Source organism: Protomyctophum parallelum, assembly GCF_964188405.1.
Source record: "Protomyctophum parallelum genome assembly, chromosome: 22".
Lineage (NCBI taxonomy): Eukaryota > Metazoa > Chordata > Actinopteri > Myctophiformes > Myctophidae > Protomyctophum > Protomyctophum parallelum.
The window spans coordinates 900,503-927,594 of NC_139714.1; the positions used below are offsets into that span (position 1 = coordinate 900,503).

General features: G+C 43.9%; 1 long non-coding RNA gene and 1 pseudogene across 2 annotated transcripts in view; one reads left to right on the top strand and one right to left on the bottom strand.

Annotated features, from left to right (window-relative positions):
* Window positions 1–16,896, top strand: part of LOC310853550 (Fanconi anemia group D2 protein-like) — a 28,276-nt pseudogene extending 11,380 nt beyond the window's left edge. Inside the window, exons 21-34 of the transcript in view lie at window positions 78–206; window positions 3,035–3,147; window positions 3,481–3,576; window positions 5,380–5,510; window positions 5,677–5,776; window positions 6,813–6,935; window positions 10,625–10,718; window positions 12,656–12,727; window positions 12,863–12,901; window positions 13,006–13,080; window positions 13,570–13,644; window positions 14,519–14,665; window positions 15,147–15,242; window positions 16,635–16,896. The product of the transcript in view is annotated as a Fanconi anemia group D2 protein-like (transcript). The remainder of the gene's footprint in view (window positions 1–77; window positions 207–3,034; window positions 3,148–3,480; window positions 3,577–5,379; window positions 5,511–5,676; window positions 5,777–6,812; window positions 6,936–10,624; window positions 10,719–12,655; window positions 12,728–12,862; window positions 12,902–13,005; window positions 13,081–13,569; window positions 13,645–14,518; window positions 14,666–15,146; window positions 15,243–16,634) is intronic.
* LOC310853603 overlaps window positions 1–27,092 on the bottom strand; it is a 762,466-nt gene that overhangs the window by 349,050 nt on the left and 386,324 nt on the right. The gene's annotated exons all lie outside the window — the stretch shown is intronic.

Consider the following 27,092-nt stretch of genomic DNA (forward strand, 5'->3'; position numbering starts at 1 on the left):
GACTATGACTAAAACTAAAATCTAAACTTGCTGCCAAAAACAACACTGGCTGACCGTGATGTGGCCTTGTTGTGCAGGTGAAGACGGACAAGAGAGTGGGTTTCTCCCACCTCCAGCAGAGGAGCTCCAAGGAGATCGCCTACAACTGCGTGGAGCTGCTTCCCAGCCTCTGTTCACACCTTGAGAACTGCCACAACCACTTCCAGGTACGCCCACTGTGTAGCCTCCCTGGGCACCGTTCCATTTCGGGTTTATGAACCGGTCGGGAGTGGATGATATCGCTACGTCATGTTCTAGTATTGTTTTGTAGTCATCAATCTTCCGCAACTTCCTTTTCCCTCAAACACGATTTTTCTCAATAAAAGCTACAGGCTACGAGAGCTTGTTTTGTTATTCTTCCGGTTTGAGGGAAAAGGAAGTTCCGTTTGATTGTTCCTGCCTGATGACTACAAAACAATACTACAACGTGACGTAACGATATCATACAATTTTACATTTACGCACAGCGCGCGGGGGTAGTTTGTGTGTGTGTGTGTGTGTGTGTGTGTGTGTGTGTGTGTGTGTGTGTGTGTGTGTGTGTGTGTGTGTGTGTGTGTGTGTGTGTGTGTGTGTGTGTGTGTGTGTGTGTGTGTGTGTGTGTGTGTGTGTGTGTGTGCTGGGGGTTTAAAAGTACCACAGCACCTGTATCATGTGCGTCCGTGTGTGTGTGCGAAGGCATCTGCTCAATCGATCAAAAAGCACTTGCTTAACTACTAAAACTAGTAAAACTGTGCGTCCGTGTGTGTGTGCGAAGGCATCTGCTCAATCGATCAATCGATCAAAAAGCACTTGCTTAACTACTAAAACTAGTGTTGGCGTGGTGGCGCTGTGCCACTGTCGTTTCTTTGTATTATTAGAAACTCGTATTCATTTATATTCTGCATTTATGATAACAGACCCTGCTCTCTAACGACTTTTGATTGATTGATTGATTGATAATTTTATTAGACAATAAGATGCAAACAGTACAGGGTACAGTCAAGCACAGCATTGGTCCAAAAGGACGGCACCGAAGAAAGACCTTGTTTCCATTCGGGTCCCATGCATTCATTCACAATGACAACTGTGACAACAAACAATACGTTTCTCAAACACACTAAATCTATATGTACAGGTTGGAATAGAAATACATTAATAAAACATAAAATGGGGGGGGGGGGGGGGGGGGAGCCAATCACCTTCTCTCCCTTTGACCTGATGACAGTGACAGGTGAGTTTTCAGACCCTTTTTAAAGGAAACCAGTGATCTGCTTGTTTTGAGCGAAGGGGGCAGGGCATTCCACACTTGAGTGGCAGTGCTGTGAAATGTGAATTTACCCATATTTGTCCTGAAAATGGGTGGCACCAGATCATTATTTACGCTCCCTCTAGTATTATGGCTGTGGGAGTTGCTCACCTTTTGCTGCTCACCTTTTTGAGGTAAACACTGAGCCAACCTATGCTATCAAATTGTGTTGCACAGAGGTGGGCCATGGGCCCTAATCCTATAGTAAAAGTCTGATTAGTTTGTTTTGGGAGGTTTGGATCTTATTTTTCTGTGACATTGAGATGTTGGAATACCAGCAGGTGCATGCATAGTCAAATAAGGGCTGAATGAGAGCTCCAGCTAGTGTCCTGAGAGCCGTCTTGTTAACAAATGAGGAGATTCTGCACAAGAATCTTGTTATTTGATTAACTTTTTTGATCGCTCTTGTTGCCATGCCTTCACCCGTCAGTTTATTGTGCAGGATACAGCCCAGATAAGTAACTTCTTCTTTGCTAGTGATTACTATGTCATCAATACTGACCTTAAAATCCTTTGCATTTACCCTATTAAGGGAATGTTTGGACCCAAAAAGGATAGAATCTGTTTTACCTAGATGCAATGAGAGTTTGTTATCTGTAAGCCATGTTCGGATATTGGTGAGTTCTGAGCTGAGTGCCTCCTCAACCTGTGTTTTGTGTTCTCCCGAAATCAGGAGTGCTGAGTCGTCTGCAAACAGGAACAATTTACAATTACAGGCAGCACTCATGTCGTTAATTTATAATAAAAATAATAGCGGCCCTAGTATGCACCCCACAGTTCACTGAGAGGGGGGAGGACAAGGTTCCATTTATGTCCACCATTTGTTCTCTTCCCTCAAGGTAGGATTTCATCCAGCGTACTGATGTACTAGTAAATCCTATCGCCTCCAGTTTGTCAAGTAGGATTGAGTGGTTAACAGTGTCAAACACTTTTTGGAGGTCCAGCATGACCATGCCACAGTACTTGCCCGAATCTACCTCACGCTTGATGTAGTCATTTAAGTACAATAGGCAGGTGTCAGTGGAGTGGGATGTTCTGAATCCAGACTGCAGGAACTCGAACAGAAGGTTGCGTTCGTTTAGGTAGCTGTTGATCGGTTCATAAATTAATCTCTCTATGACCTTAGATGTAGAACTCAGGATGGATACGGGGCGGTAGTTCCCTGTATCTAATTTGCTTCCCTTTTTAAATAGGGGGATTACTCGTGCCATCTTTAGTTCCTTTGGGACATAGCATTGGCTGATAGATAGATTTGTTATGTGGGCTATGATTGGAGCTATGGAGACAGCAGCGTCTCTGAGGAATCTGCTGGGGATATTATCATAGCCAGGTGGCCTTGTTTGGCTGAAGGGCCATGAGTTTTTTTCAACACCTCTTCGTTTCCTACTGGTTGTATTGAAAAGGAGTCTTGTTGGGCCCCTAATTTAGAATAGTGGGTTTTGATGTGTTCAGCACCGTACAGGCCTGAATGTGGGGGGAGTTTATTAAACAACTGGGTGGCAATGTTAGTGAAGAAATTATTAAAACTGTTTGCTACAATTTGTTTGTCTGTGATAATGGAGCCGCTTGAAATAATGGAGAAGTTTGAGGATTTGGTTTGAAGTTTATTGCTATACCCTAATTTATTTAAAGCCTCCCAGAGTTTTTCAGGAAAACGTTTGATTCAATGTTCTCATTTATTAAGTTTTTTTTTTTGGCTTTTGAAATTAGGCTTTTTACGACGGAACGTCTGTAGACGGGCCGTCTACAGACGATCAGGAGCATCAGCTGCTGTCCTCGGCCTACCGGCTGCTCCTGCAGATCCTCAACACCACGTTCAGCTGGTGAGGAGACGTACTGGTCGGTCACATTATAGCATTGGAGTTGTGTTCATTTAAATGAGCATACTCATTTAACTAAAACCTTTGAGTTTTTCTTCTTTTTTTTTAATAAAGGCGAGGTCCGCAAAAAAAAAAAAAAGCGCTTTGACAAAAACCTCCTAACTCCACTTGAGCGGGATGTTTTTTCTTATCTTGAAAAATGAACATTTTGGTGGTTTCTTCCAGACAGCAGATAGTGTATTTACTATGTATCAATGGTGTGTGTGTGTGTGTGTGTGTGTGTGTGTGTGTGTGTGTGTGTGTGTGTGTGTGTGTGTGTGTCTCTCTCTCTCTCAGGTCTGGGTTTTCCCAGCCAGGCCAGCGGAGCTTACTGAAGACTGCTCTGGGAGTGCTGTCTGGACGGATTGAACGGACCCTGGAGCAGCTTATAAAGTGAGGGATGAAGGTTTGAACAGACCCTGGAGCAGCTTATAAAGTGAGTGATGAAGGTTTGAACAGACCCTGGAGCAGCTTATAAAGTGAGGGATGAAGGTTTGAACAGACCCTGGAGCAGCTTATAAAGTGAGGGATGAAGGTTTGAACGGACCCTGGAGCAGCTTATAAAGTGAGGGATGAAGGTTTGAACAGACCCTGGAGCAGCTTATAAAGTGAGGGATGAAGGTTTGAACAGACCCTGGAGCAGCTTATAAAGTGAGGGATGAAGGTTTGAACGGACGCTGGAGCAGCTTATAAAGTGAGGGATGAAGGTTTGAACAGACCCTGGAGCAGCTTATAAAGTGAGTGATGAAGGTTTGAACAGACCCTGGAGCAGCTTATAAAGTGAGGGATGAAGGTTTGAACAGACCCTGGAGCAGCTTATAAAGTGAGTGATGAAGGTTTGAAGTCGAGAGGATTATGTAGCATGTACTGTACCTGGTCTTACAAGCATACATTCCATGGCATACATACATGGAATGAATGCAATTTACAATTTAGGCATTTGGGCAGACGCTCTTAATCCAGAGTGATTTATACGGTAAGCAAAGAACAACACATGGTAATACATCAAATACATTCAAATAGTCATCAAGAATCCTAAGCAAGCTAAGCACCTAGCATCTGTCTAACAGTATAATATATGTACAGACAGTGAAGCTATATACATTATAGAGTGATATGTCTACATAAAATGCTATGTAAATTACATAAATTTAGCCTTTGCATATGCCTGTGAGGTCGTCGAGGCTAAGTGCTACAGGCTAAGATGGAGTCCGAAGAGGTGAGTTTTCAGACTACTGCGGAAGATTGGGAGTGAGTCTGTAGTTCTGATTGCGAAGTTCATGCCGTAGCTTTGGCGCCAGAAGGAAGAAGAGTCTGGGACGTGTGGAGCGTTGTTCTAGTGAATGATCTGCCTGCCTCCCTGTGTTGGCTGATCTGAGCGAGCAGGGAAGGGGGTTGTTAACCTGACTCCGCCAGATTGCGGCAGTACTGAGTTCCCAAGTTCCTCCTGCCTGGATCTGGGCTCTCTCACGCATAAACGATAAACCGGAAGCAGCGGGACAAAAAGGATGATATCTCCATAATAATTTGGAGTTGTAGTCCTGTTAGGTTGTGTTTACATTTCCACTGTGGCAGCGCTTCGATACGTCATCAGTATCGCGTTGATCCCGCCTCTATAGCGACCGCATGCGGCCACATATCTCTCCGGTCAGAAATGGTCCGGAGTGCATCGTCTCTGCCCGAGAGGGACCAGATGGGAGCAGGAGGAGGAACTCACTGCTGCCACCAGCTGGCGGAGTCAGGTCGTAGGGTTGGATCAGACTTTGAAGATATGGGGTCCGGTGCCATACCTTTGGTTGCTTCGTAGGCCAGCATCAGAGTTTTGCGATGCCATTAATCATGCATTGATACTATACTGTATATCAATACATCATCAACAAATCATCAGCGTTGTTTAGACTAGTAGAGATTAGTAAATGGCTGCAATACTTGGATTTTTCTGTCTAAAGGTATTTTTTACATGGGGAGTAATTGATGTGCTTAGTAATTAAATCAAATTTCACTGCCTGCCTGGCACGCTGCCAGAGTTGAACTGAAACTGATGAACGATACGTTGTGTAAGCACCACACACTCTGCAGTCCAGCTGTGTGAGCCTGTTTCAGAGAACACACACACAGGGAGAGAGATCTCCGTCTCGGTGCGAATACGATACATTAGTATCGCAGTAATGATGGACTTGTTTGTGCTTTCTTTAGGGACAGTTTTCAGTACCTGCTGAACTTCCACAGCACGGTGCCCTGTCTGAGCACAGCGCTGTGTCTCTCCCGGCTGCTCTCCACGGTGGCGGAGAGAGGAGGGAACCCCAGCGCCTTCAGAGAGCAGACCGGTCAGCATCACACGGCCACATGCTGCTAAATCCACTTACAGTATTATCATATACCACATGCTATTACCTCAGCTAAATCCACTTATCTAAATCCACTTGTCTAATCTTCTGCTCGCCGATGGACTGTTAATTTTACCACGATTGATTTTTTTTTCTCCCGCCGTAGCATCCCTGGCACGGGGTTTCCTGGGCCAAGAGTGGGTGACCGCCGGCGGGGAGAGAGAGCGAGGAACCAAATTTAACGAGGGCCTTAAGACTCTGCTCAGGTGTGTTTTCTAATCTACCAGTATATCTGTATCAGAGGATACCCACCACCGAATGACATTGTCCACAAAAGTTGCAAGTTATAATGCTACATAGCACAAATATGTGTTGAGTTCAAGGGGGGTTTTATACGTTTGTAAGAATACGAATGATTTGAATGATAATTGTGTCATGCCACCTAGTGGCCCATCCTTTTCAGCCATGACAATACTCCCAAGTACATTTTTGAGTGGTGCAACCAATCCCTTACGAAGCTATGTGTGTGGCTGGCTGGGTGGGTGGGTGTCTGAGCACGAAAACAGCATGGTTGTTTACAGTACAGTAGAGGGATCCCCACACCGTAACTCTTGTCATTTCTCAACCGTTTCGGACACAGGGTGGCTCGCCGGAATCGGGCCGGTGCGTTCCTGGAACTCCCGCCACCCCCCCCCCCCCCCACACACACACACACACACACACACACACCCCCACACGGAGTTGCACCACTCACTTCACACGGGTGTGATTGTTTTAGTGCATACAATAATACATACAGTAGTTACAGTTGCATTGCTGGATGTATGTATACATCATAGATTAACAACAAATCAAAGCATAGGGTACAAGCAACTGTTTTCCCCTTTTTCCCCTCACTGTATATATGTTTATTTTCCCTTTTTCACTTCCTTTATGATGTATTCATGTTCTGTTCTTTGACTACCGGTATACAGAAGTGTCTATTTGTATGTCTCTAAATGTTTTGATGAATTGAACAAGGTGGACCCTCTTGTAAACAAGTGTAATGCTTTACTGGGTCGTCCACTCTCAGTTAACAGTCTTTGTATTGAGTTGTGCTTGAAATGTACTGTAATTCTGCAAACGCTGATTTGTGATGTAGAACACTAGCCCACTTACTGATTTATTATAGATTAAATCTCTCAGGAATTAACATTCCTCCGAGATCTATTATAACGTGATGATGAATGAATTCTGCGAGGGCCTGATAAACCTGTAAACACAGATCTGCTGAAGATGTCCTCCTCTTTCTGTCTCTTCTAGTATCTACCTGGAGCACACGGACGATGTTCTGAAGGCCGTGGAGGAGATAGCCGGAGAGGGCATCCCCGAACTCATTCACGCACCTAAAGACGGGTGGGCCAAAACCTGGCCCACTCTCAGCAGGTACAGAACCTCGACTTTATCACCCTGTTTATATCCCCAGTTACCTCAGTGGCAGTGACATTTAGAGGGGCAGGTGCTCAAGTGAAAAAAGGGCACCTTGTGCAGCGCGTGGAACCGGCCGGTTGCCTTAAAGGGACACTTCACCCTTTTTGCAAAAAAATATATGTTAATGACGTTTAGAAGCTTTAGAACACTTTCCCGGGGGTCTTTATCTGTGTAATATGTGGTTTTAGATATTTTAGATTGTAGCAGTGAGCCCAGTGTCTCTGATGTCATGGACACTGGTCTCACTTCCTTCCTGGACTACAATTCCCAAAATACTTTGGTGCACTGCTCCTCCTTGTGGATAGGGGAGGTCTGTCTTACTGAGTACACATGTAGTCCAGGAAGTAAGTGATCCCAGTGTCCATGACATCAGAGACACTGGGCTCACTGATACAATCTAAAATATCTAAAACCACATATTACACACATAAAGACCGCCAGGAAAGTGTTCTAAAGCTCCTAAATGTCATTAACATATATTTTTTAGCAAAAAGGGTGAAGTGTCCCTTTAATAGTATGGGATTTATATTTTATAGATTTGGGGGCATAAATAATATATTAGAAGCTTTTTTTAATCAATAATTGATCAATGTCACCATGGTCCACATACTGTACACTGTAGTGTGAACTAAGTGTTGCAACTCCCCCCCCCCCCCCCTCTCTCTCTCTCTCTCTTTCTCTCTATCTCTGTCTCTCTCTCTCATTATCAGGCAACAGTGCAGCACTATCTCTCTCTCTGTTTCTGGCACAACAGTGCCACTTTTTCCCCTATTGGTACTCATAGTCACATAGGTTAACACGGACATTGCTGTTCCTTGGAGTGGTTGCACCACTCAAAAATTAAAAAAATAAAAGGGCACATTGCTGTCCAGATGCCAAGGGCTGGTGGTGCTCTATCACCCCCTAGTGTCTTATCTGTGCACACCACTGCTCAGTGGGGAGTAGGGCTGACCCAAAAAAATCAATTAATCAATGTTCAATCGATACGCACGGGAATCGATTTTTAAATTTTGAATCGAATAGTCATTAAAAAAAAGCGGACGCTTTTGGTCCGCGAGACGGCCCCATTTGGTCCGCGAGCCATGCTCGCGCCTCACAGCACCGCAACGCCTCCTCCCCTCTCCCCCTCACTCGTGCATGGTAAGGTAACAACGAGGAAGTCAACACAGCAGCCTGCAGTCATGCCGCCACAAAATAAATCTAAAGTGTGGTTGCATTTTAGAATATGCAAGGAGAACAAAGAACAAGTGGTGTACAGTGTCAACTATGTGACAAGAAATTGGCGTATCACATACGGGATGGCCCAAGTGGGGCGAAAAGCCTAATTATTTGTGCGTCACTGCTTTCATGAAGGCTGCAACAGTTGTTGCTTCAATGCTTATCGTTTTAAATAAATGAGACCAATCCAAGCATGCCTTTCTCTCCGCTATTGTTTAACACACCGCACCCCCCCCCCCCCCCCCCCCCCGTTGGGTTTCGAAGCGTCGACGATCGAAACAAATTTATATCGAAGCGTCGATCATCAAAAACATAATCGAAAGTCAGCCCTAGTATTCATCGTATTATAGCAGGGGTTTTCAAATGGTTTTGATCCAGGGACCACCATTCTGACTAGCAGCAGCCTGGGGACCACCACTGTTGTGTCGGGTGGGTTCATCGTAGATCTACGATGGACCCACCCGACACAACAGTGGTGGGGCATGTTTTTGTTTTCTTCTTACTTGTTACTCACTAATCACACTATCACCGGCTACATTCATGAGCTGGACAAAAAAACTATGTTTCAAAGTATTTTATTATCAAAAGTTTTACTAAAGTGTTTTTTACTTGTACTAAGCAGGACTCAAAATAAGTTTCAAAATAATAATTCATTTCAGTTAATCACCCAAACACTGAAGACACATTTGCATTTGACAGTCACAGTAGGTTTGTTTCTGACAACCCCCCCCCCCCCCCCCCCCCCCCCACACACACACACACACACAGAAAATATATTTTTTATCTTATTCTATTTTAATAATCTTCTCTTTATTTTAACCAACCTACAACCTGCACTACATTTTACTAGGGCCTTATATACAGTACCTTTCTAACATACAGAGGGAACTGTTCATTGTGTACCGTCACTTTAAAAGCGTAATGTATACATCATCGATTCGTACGACGGTGTCACGCACCAAAAATAGCCAATCTACAAGCTCACACCGGGGCTCCACCGGGCGCGTTGCGCCTCCGTCGTGTGCGTCAAAAAACGAACCGGCCAACCGGGGTAATTTTAATGCAGTCACGCAACGCAACACAACGTGGGCAGTGGAGCCACCCTTCATTGATTAAAACGGGAACATTCCCTGACAGAGATCGCGTTGTGAGCTTGTAGCTCTGCCTTTTCGGCAACGATAGACTGAGAAGTTGCACATTGAATAGTGAATACGTCACGTATTATGTGAGACTTTTGGATGGAAGAGCAGGATGGTTGTTCCGCTGGCAGCTGATGACACCGTCAGCTTTTTGTTTGGTTTATTTGACACCTTGAGCACTTGACTTTTTGAAATGTTAGATTCGACTTAAGTTATTATTATTTACAAACAAGTAAAAAGAGTGCAAATAAGTTTTATATTATATATTAGAAAGGTAAAAAAAAAAGTAAAGAAAAAAAAAGGCAAAAATATAACTTTTCTGAATGCCTGGCTGCGGACCACCAGCAGTACCTCCGCGGACCACCAGGGGCCCGCGGACCACCGGTTGAAAACCCCTGTATTATAGTATCGTGCTCAAGTAGCTAGCAGATCTACAAGCTTGCATCACAACAATCTGTGAGCTTGTAGATCGACTATTTTTGTTATTTTTGGAAGATTTCAAAAATTCTTTGCCTATATAAAGGGATGCCACTTTGAAAGTGTTTAAGTCTGTGGGTTTTAGAAATAATTTTCCAATTAAAAGTATTAACAACAGTACTTTGTATACATTAGAACACAGGTTATTTTTTACCATTTCCTGGAAAGTAGAGGTTTATAATTTTTTACATACAAGGTTTCCCTTTCCACCCGACAGAGGCTATATCCAACTTCAGCTGGTGAAAGATGTGTTTCGTCATGCAGTCTCGCTTTAATACAGTCTATACAGCCTACTATGGAGGGAAAAATACAGACACTACTTCTGTTTATGTTCCATGAGTCTCATAATGTCCACCGCAGACATAATATAAAAGGCCGGGCTTCCAGCGCTCACAACCCAAAATGAGAACCTGACCTCTTTCAACCCATTTAGACCTGTTGACGATTCTACAAATGCCTTCAAAATCATGACTGTTTTATTGAAAAACCCATGTTTCTATGTCAGTCGTTCTCAAACATTTTCATGTCAAGGACCCCCAAAATTATCTGTATTTGGCTGCATGCCGACCTCCATCTGAAAATATGCTATTCCAGGAGCGAAGATTTGAGCTAAAAAAATAATATATATAAAGATTTGCGCCACATTTTCACGATTAAAAAAAAATAGCAGACCTACAAGCTTGTAGCGCGGTACTCGGTGCCGTGCTACGAGCTTGTAGGTCTGCTATTTTTCAATAGCTAAAGTTTAAAGTAATGCTTAAAACACCAGTTTTGTTTTTTGTACTTTCACTTTCTCCCGTCTTTCATCAGGCTGACGTTCGTGGTGTTCTATAAAGGCATGATGACGGAGCTGGAGAAGGCTGTGAGGAAGATTCCTGCTTGCAAAAACAGCGATAGCACTGAGGTAAAACCACACGACGGTGGTCTCACTGTGGTAAAACCACACGATGGTGGTCTCACTGGGGTAAAACCACACGACGGTGGTCTCACTGTGGTAAAACCACACGATGGTGGTCTCACTGGGGTAAAACCACACGACGGCGGTCTCACTGGGGTGGTGGTGAGAATGGAATTGTTGCTGTGTGTATACCTAAATTCATCTATATTGGACACTAGACAACGCGCTCAGTAGAGCACAGACGACAACGTTTTGGAATACCATTAACACTGACACGACGTGACCATTTTTAGGGACTGCAATTTTTACAATTTGTGTAAAGAAAATTCATCATGGTTAAAATTCTTAGCTGTATATAGCATCTTTTATACGTTTCTTTTACTATCCATTAGTGATGCACCGAATATTCAGCCGCAGAAAATATTCGGCAGAAAATGCAATTTTCAGCCTATTCGGTTTCGGCCAAAATAGGCAAAAAATAAATCACTGTATGCAATTTATGCATTCAAAAGAGCTGAATAAATGCACCCATAATAGTGATTATTTTTTAAGTTAGGTTTTGCCATTACCATTTATTTTGCCATAAATTATAGCTTTTAGGTACGGCCATGACAGCAATGGTAGGAAGAAAGATATATAATCATATTCAACTGTTTCCTATATTCGGTTTTCGGCCAACTGTTTCCTATATTCGGTATTGGTTTTCGGCCAACTGTTTCCTATATTCGGTATTGGTTTTCGGCCAACTGTTTCCTATATTCGGTTTTCGGCCAACTGTTTCCTATATTCGGTATTGGTTTTCGGCCAACTGTTTCCTATATTCGGTATTGGTTTTCGGCCAACTGTTTCCTATATTCGGTTTTCGGCCAACTGTTTCCTATATTCGGTATTGGTTTTCGGCCAACTGTTTCCTATATTCGGTATTGGTTTTCGGCCAACTGTTTCCTATATTCGGTTTTCGGCCAACTGTTTCCTATATTCGGTATTGGTTTTCGGCCAACTGTTTCCTATATTCGGTATTGGTTTTCGGCCAACTGTTTCCTATATTCGGTATTGGTTTTCGGCCAACTGTTTCCTATATTCAGTATTGGTTTTCGGCCAACTGTTTCCTATATTCGGTATTCGGTTTCGGCCAAGAATTTCCCTTTCGGTGCATCCCTACTATCCATGACAAGTGCAGAATAATTTATCATTTGATGAAACTGGCAAGTCGGCGGCTCCAAGTCGAGACTGAATGAAGACGCTTTTTTCTCCCGGAGATATTTCAAAAAGCATAAGTGGGCATACAGTACTATAGCCCTCCGGGTATCGGCCAGTGAGTTGTCCACTCTGAACAGAGTCTGACGGCACCCCACAAGGCCCCCCTTTAGAGACATTAGCAAAAGAGGAAGTGGGACTAGCCTGTGTGTGTGTGTGTGTTTGCCTGAAGAGTTGCCGGATCAGAACCAATTCCAAATGACACCCCGTTTGAAGACATGAAAAAAAGAGGGTGAATGGGGGGGGGGGGGGGGGGGGGAGTGCTGAAGCTGCCGCGGCCATGGCAGTGGAAGACCTTTCAGTTAATGGCTCCCTAGCCCCATGACAAACCATTCCTCAAACATTCCTGTTACAGTGAATGAATCCTAAGATGGGCGCCTTTTTGTGATAGACCTCACCAACTTTAATGAATCAGTTATCCGGTTTTCCTTGGCCCATGACCAACCTTTCTTTCCACCAATGGCTTTCACACCATTTTGTGAAATTCTGTCAGAGTTGGGGTGAAAACTGGCGTAAGTAATGAAACACATTTTCTGAATGCAATGTGAAGGCCCCTTTCCAGTTGTAATTTCAACACAGTTACATTTGCACACTCCATGCATTTCATTTACTCACAGTATAGCAATTGTGTGTGCATGAGTACTGTATGTGTGTGTAATGTAATCAATTTTTCTTGCTTCTTCCAGGCCCAGAGTGAGAAGTTACTGACATGGAATCTGGCTGTCAGAGACTTTTACCTCCTGGTCAATCTAGTTCAGGTGCATTTCTTGTTACAGTAGTTGTTGCAGTGATCAGTGTGCGTCCGTGCATGCTTGTGTGCGTGTGTGCGTGCGTGCGTGCGTGCGTGCGTGCGTGCCCCACTAAAGATCTCTGTCGTCCATGTCTTCTCACAGGTATTTGACTCCAGTTCAGTGGTTAATGTGTGTCTTAGGGTGAGTAACCTGCCTCTTCTTCTACAATTAAACAGATCTCACGTCCAGCAGCAGCTGCTGCTGCGGCTCCATACTAACTATGTTCCTAATGGTGTTTCTGCTAGTATGGTCGTCTTTTCCTGGAGTCTTTCCTGAAGCTGGGGATGCCGCTGTTGGACTATAGTTTCAAAAGGCACAAGGTACAAACCATTATTTGTTCTCATCCGCAAGTTAGCTGCAACAGTGGGTCACATTATTATGGGTTGCGAGTTGCTACTCGCGACTAAGTAAATATCTTTTGATTCAGTTTTATATCAGTCGTTTGAGTAAAATTGTATTTAGTTTTAGTCATATTTTAGTAATCTGAAATGTTTTAGATTTAGTCGAGTTTTAGTCGAGTTTCATGCCTGATTTTACTCTTGGTTGCATGCTGAAAATAGCCAATCACAACGCGTTGCAGTGCGACCCGTTTGTGAGCTTGTATCACAAATATGCTATTTTCAGAGCGCAACCAAACATAAAATTACATTTTAGTTCTACTATTGCTTATCCACTAGTCCCACCCTCCCTTAGTCTAGTTTTTGTCAAAATGGTAGTCGACGGACATAGTTTTAGGGTAGACTACGAAATGGTGTGCTCTATAGAGTTAAGTCCTTCCAATGGCTAACTCTTTGTAATGTGTGTTTCAGGAGGATGTCCAAGGTCTGCTGAAGATCATTCAAATCTGCACCAGGAAACTCCATCACATGTGTGGACACTCAAAGGTAGCTGCCTGTCATATGTATCATTATGAAACTCCATCACATGTGAGGACACTCAAAGGTAGCTGCCTGTCATATGTATCATTCTGAAACTCCATCACATGTGTGGACACTCAAAGGTAGCTGCCTGTCATATGTATCATTATTCCATGGGGTGGCTGTGGCTCAGGAGGGATAGAGCAGGTTGTCCAATGATCCGTCCAATCCCGGCTCCCTCCTCTCCTGTCCACATGTCCTTGGGCAAGACACTGAACCCCATAGTGCCCCCAGTGGTTGGTTTAAACAAATAAAATCCAATTATCCAATCTGTATGTTAGAGTATGTTAAGGCGCCAAGATAGCCTTTTCACGGCTATTTTCTAATGGCGCTCGGCGCCGAGATCGCCTTTTCATATCAATTGATCGCGGCGAATGGTAAACGGTGCATTTATATAGCGCCTTTATCCAAGGCACGTTACGGTCATGTCATATAGAGACGGGATCTAATTTTGACCATATGCTCAAGATTCAATTTATCAAGCAGGCAGACTATCTATTACTGTAGTTCAAGTATGTTATACTTTAGCTATTGAAAAATAGCAGATCTACAAGCTCATAGCGCGGCACGAGTGCCGCTTGTAGTTCTGCTATTTTTGAATGGCGCAAATCTTTGAATAATATATATTCTTTCAGAGCGAACAACATATTTTCAGATAGGGGTCGGTGTCTAATTACATATCATGTTTGGGGTCCTTGACATGAAATATTGAGCACCACTCCACACTGATTCAGAAACATGAGGTTTTTCAGAAAACTCATGATTTAGAAGACTTTTTATTTTATTTCAACGTCAGGCCTAAATGGGTTAAGGTGATAAATCTGGTTGTTTTGTGGTTCAGATTCGTCAGGACATGAACCTGACCAACCACGTGCCAGCCCTGAAGAGGAGTTTAGAGCTGTTTGTCTGCCGAGTCAAAGCCATGCTGCTTATGAATAACTGTCAGGAGGCGTTCTGGATGGGCAACCTCAAGAACCGTGACCTGAAGGTATGCTTTCTCCCTACTGATCGGACTCAAAGGTGCGTGTGTGCGTGCTAGGGCGCTAAGCAACTAGTCGACTATTCAACTAGTCGACTAGTAAATCCACTAGTCAACCTTGTTGGTACTAGTTGACTAGTTTTTTTTGTAGGTCTCAAGATCAGGTAGATTATAGTTGTTGTATACCAATGTACACCGTTTTTAAATGTACAAATATTTATTAAAAAAAAAAGAAAACTAGTAAAAATGACTAGAAGTGCATGTGTTTCTCGTGCTGTGCATTATAACACATGACTTCTACCATTTACACTACCATTTATCCAAACATGAATAATATCACAAGATAGATTTTCATAGATTCATAATGTTTGGAGCCCTGTGTGTGTGTGAGGGACTTTTTTTTATTACCTTCCCTTAAAAAGAAAATAGTGTCCCTGAGACCATGACTAGCATTGGATTGACTTGGCTGATTGATGTCTCCATGTTTCAGGGTGAAGAGATTCTTTCTCAGCGGGCCGAGGGAAGTGAGGAGGAGGAGGAGGAAGGCCCAGCCCCAGAGAACCCGCAGCAACCGACTGAGGATGAGGTGCTTTATTCATGTCATTATTTTAAAAAGGATTGTGTTAGAAACATGTACCTGGTTGGTTCCTGGCACAGGAATCCCACAGTCATGAAATTCCTGGAAATATTTTGAAATGAGAAAGAAAAAATATATAATTTTCCAGGACTGGAAAAGGTTTGGAATTTATCAAAGGTCCTTGGAATAATATTTGGATATTTATTTTTGACTATTGATTTAGTTAGGCAGCAGAACGACACATACTGTAGAAAAATAATCGTTGCATGGGATTTATAGATGCCTGAAGAAGGCCGAAAGGCCGAAACGTTGCTACGACTCTTAAAATAAACTTCTTGAACCAGCGGCGGTGTGCGGGTCTGGAATTTATCAAAGGTCCTTGGATAAACGGGGGTGGCTCCCGATCATAGACTGTAACGGTAGCCACGCCCCTCAAACATACGCAACTTTATGGTCATTTTTTTAAATAAATGGGACCATAATTTTCCAAAAAGAATATTATGACATGAGAAATGAGACTTTAAACTAGTGACTGGAAGCAGAAAGTATTCACAACCATGTTTATTAAGGTAATACAGTCTAGGTGAAGTTGGGCCCAAATAAATGGACCTCTATGGAGCTATGGGTTTTTTTGGGCCCAATGACAGCGCCACAACAGGCCATTATATGAACTTTCAGGAAGTCCCGATATACTTAGTGGCTTCACAACATATCTGTCTGACTGCCCCCTGATTGCAACCTATAGATGCAGCAGTTAGCCTTTAAGTTTATAGCATCTAAGTTGCTTGCGGCTAACTTGTCATGGTACCCTTACTTGCATCGTGGCTACAAGTGTGCTACAGCCATCCTTCATAAAACTGTTTCCAAATGAACTATATAGCACAGTAATAATCTAATGTCTATTTAAATGTGTGTGTTTTTTTTTTACACAAGTCAAACTCTTATCTCGGGAAACCCCTGGCAATGTGAGAAGTGTGAGTCGCTCCACGTAGGGATAACAGGCAGTTGAGACACAGTGAGATAAGATGTTGTGTTTTGAGCTAATCATTTCTGGCTGGTACAGTTACCAACAGAAACGGCTGTTCTGGTTCACTTCTCAGCTTTACTGAGCAGGCACGTCCAGGACACGCTGCCAGGCATCAGAGTCTGTATGGTATGGCCCTTTTTGAGATTTAGTTTTGCAAATGGACTTACCATTATTATTATTACATAACCCATTAAAGCCGGGAAAGCATCTGTCTATATATTAACATATTATTTTATACTATATTCAAAAATAGCTTTTCTTTTTTTCCATGTTGAAATGTGTGCAAATCATTTGTTTTTCAGAAAACTGTTAAAGATTTAGAAGACATATTTTGTAGAATCGGTCTCAGGTCTAAATATATGCTTCAATTCCAGGATGCGGAAAGTGAAGCGGAAAGCACTGGAGAAGTGATGCTGGACTCGGAGAGGAAGATGAAGAGGATGAAGACTCAGACTAATAATCAGATCTTCTGAGACCAACAACCGAATAAACCACAGCCCTCTAAATGAATACTTATTTTAGTTGACCGGGGTCTGCTCCTTTTTTTTCTCACTATACAGTACAGTCTACACCAGGGGTACTCAACTGGCGGACCGCGGTCCGCGACCGGACCGCGGACCACCTCTTTGCGGACCACCCAAAAACAATATATATATATATAAATAACATCAGATGGTACATTTCTCATGTGAAATTGCTGCAAAGGCCCCCAAAATGTCCCCCAAGGGCCTCCAAAATTCTGGCGCGCGCTATGCGCGCGCGCAGTGTGGCCTGCCAGGGCGTATAACTCCCGGCCTGATTTGGAGTTCCACTCCGGGCCTGCACTCTGCACCCCATTATTGGTTGGGTGGAAGGGGATCTGATTTGTATAAGCTTGGCTTGACCATACTAAACGGGCATAGAGCCCCGCTCTCCGAAGGACGCCGCGCATGGGACCGGACCTCGGTCTTATTCAAAAAAGAATTGTGGACCTTCATCATTTCTAGTTGAGGACCCCTGGTCTACACACAACAAATCTCGTAACCGAAAATAGCCAATCTACACACTGACTGCTATTTTCAATTTTCACATGCTACAGGATCATAGACACAAGCTTCGGGTGGTTAATTTATATATCCCTGTGCATTGACGACTGAAGGAAAAGAAAATTGATTGTATGATGTATTTAAATGTTACTGTAATTCTTTATTTTTGTTTTGCTCTTTTAAAAGACCAAGCAGGCCTTGTATTTTCAGTTCTGTGTTTGGTGTCTGTTTTTTGTGCTTTGCCAGCCAATTAAGATGTATGTATATAATTCATTGTTTTTTGGTCTGATTTAATTGGCTTACAAATGTGAATTGTATCGGATATAAAATAATGATTTAAGGCTGTAGTGCCACTGGTGATATACATACAATAATACACACTGAAGTGCCCAGTCTTCTGCTTACAGTACACCATGATGTCATTAATTGGGTAGTGATCACTCCCTATCGTTGTTTCACAGACATCCCACTCACTATTCCCTGCCAACACATCTGAGACCAGGGTGAGATCAAGAACTGAATGACGCCCTGTGTTGACATCAATTCTTCCTCTCCCATCATTTAAGCATACTAAGCCTTTATCCTCCATTAACTCTTCTACTGTTTGCCCATTCCCGTCTGTTCTTCCCCCCCCCCCCCCCCACAATATATTATGGGAATTAAAATCACCACACCATACTACCTTACGTCTATCTTGACCCTCTATTCTCACCAATTTATTCATCTCCAACCGGTTACATGGATTATAAAAGTTAATAATCACCACTGCTCACACCTCTACTGCCACATACTCCTCCTGCCCTTTACCTAGCACTCTGTATGGTACCCCTTCCTTAATAAAGGTGGCACAGCCCCCTCCTACCTCCTCCCTATCTCTTCTAATACCCACATAACCATGAATTATAAAATCTAGCTGAGGTTTAAGCCACGTCTCCTGCACACAAATAATGTCTGGTTTATCTGTTCTTTCCTCAATAAACTGCTTGAACTCCTGTCCATTTGCAAGCATGCTTCTAGCGTTCCATTGAAGAATGAGCACCATATTAATCATGTAGCACCTCTTGCTGGCTCTTAATTGGCTATAGTCTGGGCATTAATCCAGCTTTCCACCTCCTTCCAGTCTAACCCTACCATGCCGAGGTGATCTCCTGCTGCCCTTACAATATGCTTGATGTTTATTGACCTTGAGGTGCCACCCATAGTTGCGTTAATTGCTGCTACTATGAACATTACTAACTGCTTTTTGTCTACCCATAACCTATCCGTGTCTGGTCGCTCTGGCTCCTCCACTCTTGTCCCCCTTCTTCCCCCTCCATCTGCTGCCCCCTGTCTCTCATTCTTCTCTTTCACCACCTTCACTGCTTCAGCATAAGTGATCTTGTCCAACACTCGAACCTTCTGCACCTCTACCTCCTTCCTCATTATTGCACACCCTCCAAACGTAACACTGTGCGCCTCCCCACAGCTACAGCACTTTGGCTGTGCTCCTGCTGGGCACTCATTGTATTTATGGTCTCCTGTGCACTTTGCACACCTCCTCTTTTCTCTGCAAAATTTTGCTATGTGTCCGAACTTCTGGCATTTATAGCACTTCATTGGTTTTGGTATATATGCCCTCACATAATAGCACATATAACCCATGAACAATCTGTCTGGAATGATCTCTCCTTCAAACTCCACCAGCACCGTTTCACATTCCTTTCTGGTCCCTTTGTCATCCTCCTCAGATTCACTATTTCAACACCCCGGGCAACCAAGTTCTCCTTATAAGCTCTTCCTCCTTTACACTTAACGCAACTCCTGTGATCACTCCTCTGCATCGTTTAGCCCTCTGCTCTCCGACCTGCACAGCCTTCATCACTTTTTTCTTCCCGACCATTGTCAGTTGCTTCGCTAACGCCATCTGAATTACATCCACACAACCGATGAGCAGATTGCCATCATTTAGCACCCTCGCAAACTCTATTTCACCGCATTTATCCGACAGCTCTCTTGTCAGTTGCATTGGATTCACTCCCGCAACTCCTCCCTCACCCTCAAACCGTATCACTACTTTGCACCTCGTAGGTCTCTCATTATTCTCACCTCCCTGCTCAACCTCGTCCTCACTCACGCCAGGCATCCCCTCTCCCTCTGACTCGCTTTTACCACTCGATACCGTTCTAGCCCTCTTCCCACTGACCACAAGGCCACTGGCCATGACAATATTCCCTCCAAATTTCTCAGAGACTCAGCCTTTTCCATAGCTCCAGTCATCACCCACATAGTTAACCTCTCCATCAAACAGGGACAGGTCCCCCAAGATTTTAAACTGGCCAAAGTAACCCCCTTGTACAAAAAAGGGAGTAAATTAGAACCCGGCAACTACCGCCCTATTTCTATTCTAAGCTCCATCTCGAAAGTGATGGAAAAAATAGTCTATGAACAGGTTGAAAAGTATCTTGCCACTAATAAATTGCTGTACGAGTTCCAATCTGGTTTCAGAACATCCCACTCCACTGACACATGCCTCCTCTATTTGAGCGATCACATCAAACACGAGGTGGATGCTGGAAAATACTGCGGCATGGTCATGCTGGACCTCCAAAAGGCTTTTGACACCGTGAACCACTCCATACTGGTTAACAAGCTTAAAGCTATTGGTTTTGATAGCACATCAGTGAGCTGGATGCAATCCTACCTGGAGGGGAGAGAACAGATGGTGGAGGTGAACGGAACACTGTCCCCTCCCCTCCCAGTGAGCTGTGGCGTCCCACAAGGAAGCATACTAGGGCCTTTACTGTTCCTAATTTATGTTAACGACATGACTTCAGCTTGTGACTGCAACTTGTTCCTGTTCGCAGATGACTCAGCACTGCTGGTCTCGGACAGGAACAAACTGCAGGTTGAAAAGACCCTCAGCTCTGAACTCGGTAGAATCTGCACCTGGCTCGCTGATAACAAACTATCCTTACACCTGGGAAAAACTGAATCCATCCTCTTCGGATCAAATAGTAAACTCAGCAAGGCAGTATACAATATTATCACACGAAAAGATCAAATTACCTACCTAGGTTCCATCCTGGAGGCCAATCTTTCCGGTGATAAAATGGCCACCAACGTAATCAAAAAAGTCAATCAAAGAACAAGATTCCTTTACAGGATCTCCTCACTGGTCAGCAAAAACACCTTGAAGACCTTAACAGGAGCCCTCGTACAAGGTTTCTTTGACTATGAATCCACCTCTTGGTACCACAGCACCTCAAATGCCCTTAAAACAAGGCTCCAGACCTCCCAAAACAAACTGGTCAGGCTCCTACTTGGCCTCACCCCCCAAACCCACCTCACCCTACCCACTTTGACAGGCTGGGATGGCTTAGGGTCGTCGACAGAGTACAGCATCTTGCAATGGGTCTGGTCCACAAGATTCGATACACCACCAAGATACCCATGTACCTGTCTAAATACTTCCTTAATGTAAACGAAGTCCACACCCACAACACCAGAGGGAGTGCAACAAACCATGTACAACCCAGATTCGGCACAAACAAGGGACTAAATTATTTTCGCTCCTATGCCACCAAAATGTGGAACGCCCTACCAACAGTCATTAAGACATGTGAATCCCTTGACTCCTTCAAAACCGCTCTCAAAGGGCACCTACGGATGGCTGCAATTCGAAACTGGCCTCTGTAAAATCTGAATCCCCCCCACCCCCCCACCCCATTTTCCCTCACTGTATATTGTATCTTTTCCCTTTTTTGCTTCCCGTTATGATGAATTACTGTTCTGTTCTTTAGCTACATATAGAAATGTCTATTTGTATGTCTCTAAATGTTTGTATGTCTTTAAATGTTTTGATGAATTGAACAATGTGGACCCTGTTGTAAACAAGTGTAATGCTTAATTGGGTCGTCCACTCACAGTTGACAGTCTTTGTATTGAGTTTGTGCTTAAAATGTACTGTAAATTCTACAAACTGTTAATAAATATTTCAATCAATCAATCAATTCTCTCCCATGTTCTACCACGCTACCTTTCTTTCCTCTCACCCCCTCCCTACTCTGTCTCATATCTCCTGCTGATCCGCTGGACTTTTTACCCGATTTACCCATGATCCTACTAGAAAAGAGATAGAAAGAAGAAAAAGAAAGGAAAAAGGGCGCCGTCGGTCGGTGCACCCCTTCACCAGAAGGATCCCACACCTCAGTGTCCCACACCCCAGTCAGTGACTCCCTGTCAATCCTCGCTCTTACTTTAGTACACTTTCACACCAGTGCAATACCACAAATAAATGTTTTTACTGAACCGCCACAGGCCAAACTATATTCAGATGCCACTCCACTCCAACCACCACACTACCAGCCGCCCTCCCGTCTGACAGCTCTCCTCGGAAACAGCGCCTCCCCAACTACACCTGGTTGGTTCAAAGCATGTCAGGTGATGCGCGCCGCTCGCGTAACGTTACGTAAATAATGTAAATAATTATGTACGTAATGTACGTTATGTACGTAACGTTACCCGAACGGGGCACTGCGCGTATACAAGTCATAGACTGTAAATACAAGTATATATTTTTTACTAATCGAGAGAGAGAGAGAGAGAGAGAGAGAGAGAGAGAGAGAGAGAGAGAGAGAGAGAGAGAGAGAGAGCATCTCGTTGACAAAGCCAGTCAGTCCTTCACCAAGTTCAGTGACTGAGTGACCCAAATAAATATACAGAAACACCAAAACGTGGTATTTCTTCACTTCAACATTACAGAGCTGTAATTAATCTCAAACAGGACGATGTTCAATGTTAATATAAACACCCAGAAGATGGTCTATGAATAAATATGGTTTATTTCCACAACATACACAAACTGCAGCCTACTGCATAGAGCTATATAGCTCCTCCTGCTGGATAAGGAGTCGATTATGTTATTATGCAAAACTTTCTTGAAGAAGTCTGATTTCATTTCAGTGAATAAAAGCATGAGATTAATATTGATAAAATATTTAAATTAAATGAAACATGACTGTTTAACCCTCCATGCAATATCTGCTGAAGTTTCTTTAGCCCAGCACCCAGCCTGTCGATGTGCGTATTCTACGTCCGCTCCATTTCAAATGTTATCACATTAAAACATTGAACATGAAAGCACGTAGCGTAATGTAGGCCTATAGCTTGGATGAATGACTCTCAAAAAAAGAGATGCGGCACAGGTATGGTATAGTTATTCCTTTGATCACCACTCTCTGCTGTGTGTGTGTGTGTGTGTGTGTGTGTGTGTGTGTGTGTGTGTGTGTGTGTGTGTGTGTAGCGCTGTGTGTGTGTGTGTGTGTGTGTGTGTGTGTGTGTGTGTGTGTGTGTGTGTGTGTGTGTGTGTGTGTGTGTGTGTGTGTGTGCGTGTGCGTGTGTGTGTGCGTTGTGTGTTTGTGTACTGTTGATTTTGACAGCGAGTTCAGTTTTAGACCTAGTTTTAGTCAACTGAAATGTTTTACCTTCAGTTTAGTTTTCGTCGACTGAAAATCCGTCGGACCGTCGCTTTTTTTTCCTTTGCCCAACATGTAGCCTCAATACCCAGGCTTTGTGGTTATTGCAGGTTTATCATTATATCTATTATTGTGTTCTCTGGTTCATTCACGGACCTCATTATAACTGACTAGCCAACACGTTTCCCTGGCCTAATTTAATCAAATGCACTGCAGGGATGGATTGGACAAATGCGTTCTCAATAGGCTATAAAGGAAACAATTATAGCGCCGATACTTCCTACTGATATTGTAAAGGCAACTTTTCAAAGAAAAGAAGCCAGTGAGGGATATAGTGTGAAGCTCTTTCCAACGCGTGGTGATGATGACAGTAAATCAGGTCGTCTCGTTGAGTGCATTTAAAAGGTTTTATTTTTCTTGCAGGGTGGATAAGGCATAAACGTAAACCGGGTACTTAAACTTAAATTTATACTTAAACAATACTTCGTGATGCAAAATAAACAAAAGATAACTGAAAACAACTGAAAACAAACAAAACACGCACGGTTGAAAAACTGTGTGGCTTCCCTGTGGCGTTTCCCAAAATTCCCTGCTGCTGTGCACCCGTGACACATACAAATAGACTGCCTGTAATTGGCTGAAACCCGCCTATGCCCAGGTTGTCAGTCAATGTCAAATTATCAGTGCATATTCATCAAATTGGCTACAACACTCCGGCCCCCAATTGTTACTGTATGAAAACGCAACAATTCAACACATACAAACATTGTAGCCAAGTAAATAGTCCACATTAATGTTCAACTCATAATGTTCATTGTTCATGTAGTTCATGTATGTATGTATGCGTGTATCCAATGTATGCGTGTATCCAGTAGTAGAGAATGGGTTTCAGTCTATTCAGCTTCCAATAGAAGACAGATCTTTGTGATCGGTCGCTCCAGGACGTTGTACTTGGTCCGGACTTTCACAGACCGCACAAGTCCATGTCTGTCAGGAAAGGTCTGCAGGACCTTGCCCAACAGCCAGGATCCACGAGGCGCATTAGAGTCTGCTACCATGACGACGTCTCCTGCGACGAAGTTCCTCTTGTCCCTTGGCCACCGTTGCCTCTCCTGCAACAGTGGTACGTACTCACGAATCCATCTGTGCCAAAAAAGATTGGCGAGGAATTGAACTTGCCTCCATCGCCGTTTGGAGTACGAGTCATTTTTGTTGAAAAGCCCAGGTGGTAGAGAAGGTTTGCCTTTCAACAAGAGAATGTGATTAGGAGTCAATGGTTCGAGATCATTTGGATCCTCTGAGGTTTTTGTAATGGGGCGGTCATTCAATATGGCTTCCACTTCACATAGGAGTGTTTGTAGTCCTTCATCATCCAGATGTTGCTGATGAAGAATGGAGTTCAACACCTTCCTAACCATGCGAATGACCCTTTCCCACACTCCTCCATGATGGGATGCAGCTGGAGTATTGAAGCTCCATTTCACTCCAGAATGAAGTAGTGCATTTGAGATTTTCTCCTGGTTCAGTTGAGATAGAGCTTCTCTCAGCTCACGTTCTGCTCCAACAAAGTTGGTACCATTATCAGATTTTATGTGTGAAACTTGGCCTCGTCTGGAAATGAATCTGCGTATTGCATTGATGCAAGAACTGGTGTCCAATGAATAGGCCATTTCCAGATGGACTGCCCGACTGGCCATGCAGGTGAAGATGACTCCATAGCGTTTGATGAGGCTGCGGCCTCTCTTCACCTCAAACGGTCCAAAATAGTCTATGCCAACATTTGTAAATGGCGGAAGGTCAGCTTGCAGTCTTTCTTTTGGCAAATCTGCCATCTTTTGTTCACCTAGCTTTCCCATGTTTCGTCGACAGACAACACAGGAAGTGAGGATCTTTCTGGCAGCAGCATTTGCTCTGGTGCTCCAGTATTGTCGACGAAGTCCAGAAAGTAGATGATTTCTTCCACAGTGTCCCAGCTGTTCGTGTATGTGGCGTAAGATGAGAGTAGTGATGTGTTGGTCCTTAGCCAGAATGACTGGATGTTTTGTGTCATCAGGCATTGCTCCTTTGCTAAGCCTTCCTCCCACTCTCAAGAGCCCTTGCTTTAGCACCGGATCAAGTTTGTAAATGTGGCTGCTTTTCTTCACTCCAGATGTTCCCCTTTTCAAAGCGGTGATTTCATCACTAAACTTGTTCATTTGACAGTGTTGAATGATGGCACTTTCAGCCGTGTCAATATCTTCAGGACATAAGGTGTGACCACCCATTGTGGCTCTGAACCTCTTCATGTCCTCTTCCACTTTGTTCTTTTGTTGAGTTGGGTCAAGCCCGCTGTTGGACAGAGAAGTGTGCATTTGTTTTCTCTTTTGACTCAGCAACTGCAACATCTTCCTCAGTTGGAGAAACCACGCAGCTGAGGTTTTAAGCCTTTTCCACGAAGAGAAGTAGGTTATCAGTTGATCGGTTGCATTTGGTGCATCGTTGATGATGACAGCATTAACTGAGACCTCTCCTCTGACCTCTGGGTCCTCACTGCTGATGGAACTTGAATCCACGATGTTAAGAGGCCATTCCTCTTCACTCTTGGACAGAAACTCCGGGCCATGGATCCATCTGCTGCAAGTGAGAAGGTGTTCAACTTTCACCCCACGAGAGGCCTCGTCAGCTGGGTTCCGTTGTGTGTCAACGTACCTCCATTGTGAGATGTCTGTAGCTTCTCTTATAGCAGAGGTCCTATTGGCAACAAAGGTGTGAAAGCGCTTTGTTTCGTTCCTGATGTACTTTAACACTGTTGTGCTGTCTGTCCAGAAGGTTGAGTTCTCCAGCTCCAGTTGTAACTCTGCTTTCAGGAGCCTGTCAACTCTCACCGCCAGTACAGCAGCTGTAAGTTCCATCCTTGGGATTGTCACATTCTTTAGGGGAGCTACTCGTGCCTTTCCTAGAACGAAAGATATATGGGTCTTCCCATCATCACTCTGCAGCCTCAAGTATGAAACTGTGCCATAGCCGCTCTCGCTGGCATCAGAGAAGTGATGTAGTCTGGCACTTATGAGCTGTCCAAAGCCCTTGGGTTGAAAACATCTCGGCACACTGAAAATGCCTAGTCCGTTTAGATCTTCTATCCACCCCGCCCACTGCAGCTGGTAGTTTTGGGGAATGTGCTCATCCCAACTGTAGCTCATCTTACAGAGGTTTTGCAGCATCATTTTGACGGGTAAGGTGAACGGTGCTAGGAATCCAATGGGGTCGTAGACCGAACTCACAACTGACAAGAGACCTCGTCTTGTGAACGGTTTGTCTTGGACTGACATGTTGAACCTAAAGGTGTCAGTTTCAGCACACCACTGCAGTCCCAGGGTTCTCTCGACGGGAAGGCTGTCCCTATCGAAATCCAGTTCTTTCACTTCCTTGGCTCTTTTCTCCACATCAATGGCTTCCAACACGGACCTGCTGTTGCTCATCCATTTCAACAACTGGAATCCTCCCAACTGGCATACAGCTGTCAGGTCTGTAACCAAAGATATGGCTTCTGCCTCTGAAGACACAGATTTTAGACAATCGTCCACGTAAAAGTTGTGCTGGATAGTGTCTGTTACATGGACTGAGAAGTCTGCTTTGTTGTCTTCAGCCGTTTTTCTAAGGGCGAAACTGGCACAGCTGGGCGATGATATTGCACCAAACAGATGAACAGTCATTCTGTACTCAGTGAGCGGTTGTGTAAGATCACCTCTTGGCCACCATAGGAAGCGAAGAAAGTCCACATCCTGTTTTGCCACTTGGACTTGATGATACATAGCCTTTACGTCAGCCATCACTGCTATAGAGTTTAGGCGAAACCTTGTGAGAACTCCGAGCAGGGAATTTGTCAAGTCGGGTCCCTGGAGTAGTTTAGTGTTGAGTGACACCCCTTTGTAGCTTGCCGCACAGTCAAATACCACTCTCAGGCTTTTCTTTTTAGGATGGTACACCCCATGATGCGGGATGTACCACACCTTTCCTTCGTTTCCTTCCAACTGATGCTCTGGCACTCTCTCTGCATAGCCATTGCTTATAACATCACAGAGAAAGTTGGTGTATTCTTCTTTGAAGGTAGAATTCTTTTCCAATTTCCTTTTTAGGCAGAGGACCCTTTGCTCAGCAATGTGGCGGTTGTTGGGCATGACAACATTGTCCTCTCTAAAAGGCAACTTCAAGCAGTAATGTCCATTCTGGAGTTCAGCTGAAGTGTTGGCAATCTGCATAAATTTTAGATCTTCTATGGACATTTCTGGCTTGTCTGCTGTTGATTTCTCATTGAAGTCATGATTGTATTGCTTGACTAGCAATTCCTCTATCTGAGCAATGGAGATGCGATTGG